General features: G+C 37.7%; 1 pseudogene; it reads left to right on the forward strand.

Annotated features, from left to right (window-relative positions):
- Positions 1 to 2,418: 2,418 nt before the first annotated feature.
- Positions 2,419 to 2,500, forward strand: part of LOC137987758 (uncharacterized) — a 5,624-nt pseudogene continuing 5,542 nt past the window's right edge.

Consider the following 2,500-nt stretch of genomic DNA (forward strand, 5'->3'; position numbering starts at 1 on the left):
GCAGAAGGTTCCAAATTAAGAGTGTTGAACCACTAGGTATTAACTAACATGAAGATCAAGAAACTAACAATAAAAAGAAAAAATAGACATCGGCGAATGATGTTCGTACAAAGAACAGCTGAGGCAGAAAGAGACTAAGAAATCTCGGCCATTTATAACATACCGCTGCTGGAGGTTCTGTACTGGCGATTTAGTAAAATAAAGTCAAGAATGAAAGAGATAAAAAAAAGATGAATATTCAAACAGTCTCACAAAGGTTCAGGTCTGTGCGATGTTTCGTGCGGGAGATATTCCAAGAAATGTTTTACTTAAATTTATAAGGCTTTGTATGGAGACGCCATGTTTGTGTGCCTCTCATGGGCACAAATATGGCGGCCGGAAGCTGACAAAAACATATGTCATCGACTTTTGCTAAAAAAAACGAGTAGTCGTCTTCTGAGGACTCATAAACATCCATGTGAGTACTTATTCTCATACAAGGACTGTTCAGATTGCAAAATCTCAGCGGATAAGTCACTTTTACAACTTACGTGATAGCATTCGCGACCGCAATTTTAACATCGTGTCACGCAAAAGCTTAGAAATTCAACCTTGCTTTATCACAAGACGGAAAACCCCACCAAACTGAAAATTTGTGAAAAGACAGGTCTTCAGCTGTTCTAATAACTAACTAAACTAAAATCTGAAAAGGATTGACAATTCCTTATTTTTTAGTTTTGATGACGTCACATGAAAACCAAGAATATCGTGGAACATGGGCTTTGAATCAGCAAACGAAATTAAACGAGTCACGCTGAAGCCCCAACGTAGAACCCATCATTTAGTTGCTCCACTGCACGTTATAAATTCCGATTTTTATCTAATTCTGTTAGACGTGAGGCTGTTTCAAGTCTCTCGCTATCTGAAATCTACTCCTTCGCTTTTGTGTTCATTTTTTGTTGCAGTTGTTTTGTCACAGAGGGAGGTCAAATGTATTGCTCGGAGGGGTGTAGTACATTGCTTTTAGCCAATGAAATCACCGCATCCTAATTCTATTGTCCATTTGCTGCACAGAAAACTAAATTCTTCCCAGAATATAACTCGGATACCTTTCAGGTATTCCGAGTAATTAAATAAATTTCTGACAGTTCACATCAAACCCTTTTCGAAAGAACCTTGACCGTAAATAATAAAGCACAAAAGAGACAACAAGCTTTCATTCAAATCATTTTTCACTGTCACATTTCCAATTTTTTTTAACCTTTGAAGAGTTGAGTACAAAATGAATGTTACTTGCCAGACAAACAGGCAAACTTTAAATAGATGCGACTTCAGTAAACACTGTGAGACACACAACAGAGATCACAGATCTACTTGTGGTGTTCGATTCCTTCTCTGTCTTTGTTGAACCCGTAAGTTACCAGAGAAATTTCCATTTGATTTCAGTGTTGTACGTAACACCACCTTGGCGAAATATTAGAAGTACAGCTCATTTTGATTTCGGCTCGACGGGCAAAAGATTCACGCTGTCGAAGTCCATTACTCGTCGCTTTTAAGATTCCAGATCTTTATGTTTCACCACCTGTTTTGACGTTCCATTCTTGAGCTCCATATGAGTATATTTTCTTTAAAGATGTACTAAAACGCCATTCGCGTTACAATGACTTTCGACGCCATTACAGGTTAATTGTGCAGAGCAAGCTACGCATTACCCCAGCCCCCTGAAACCTAACAAAATACGCACAGAAGACTCTATACACAGACACCACTTAGCAGGGGAGTGACAGGCAAGACTTTTCCCGACACGGAAAAAAATGCAAAAAACAACAAAAAGCCCACGAAATGAGACCGAGATTCCGACTGGGTTTGGCAACCCAGTAATAACAAAAAAACCCACGAAATTAAACACAGATTCCGAATGGGTTTGCCATACTGGCAACCCAGTAAATAGATTATTTGATTCTGTTAATTGATTTCTTGATTGACATTTGATTACCTTAAGATTAGTAACATTAATAAGACCGGATAACATGAAAAAAGTTCACTTTTTCTGGGACGTTTTGCCAATGGACCTATGCTAACCTGTTTGTTCACCGACCTGTTTTTATATTTCTGCTAACCTGTGGTACCGAAGTTTGAGGACTGTTTAATCTACTGGATATCGACACAGAAGTAAGTGATCGATGATGTGAAATCTGTTGAAATTAAGCGCCGTAGTCCGTATTTTATTGTAGTTCATAGAAGCTGAAATTATGTAATATTTTCCTTTGTAGATCGAATAAAAAGAAATTAAGAAAATTATACGATTTGAGTAATCCAGTGGATTATTAACCATTTTCCCCCGGAACAGTAAGAGGATTAAACTTAATAGTTTCATATTTCAGCCAGAGGTTTGCAAATCACGTTTAAATTTCAAACCGTGTTGCACCTCTTTCTGTTTCTTCATATCACAAAAACTTAGTGAATGACATCTGGTTATGATGGACAAACGAAATAATTTTCCCGGATTGTGCCACATACA

The sequence above is a fragment of the Montipora foliosa genome, unplaced genomic scaffold (assembly GCF_036669935.1).
Source record: "Montipora foliosa isolate CH-2021 unplaced genomic scaffold, ASM3666993v2 scaffold_388, whole genome shotgun sequence".
In the NCBI taxonomy this organism is placed as follows: domain Eukaryota; kingdom Metazoa; phylum Cnidaria; class Anthozoa; order Scleractinia; family Acroporidae; genus Montipora; species Montipora foliosa.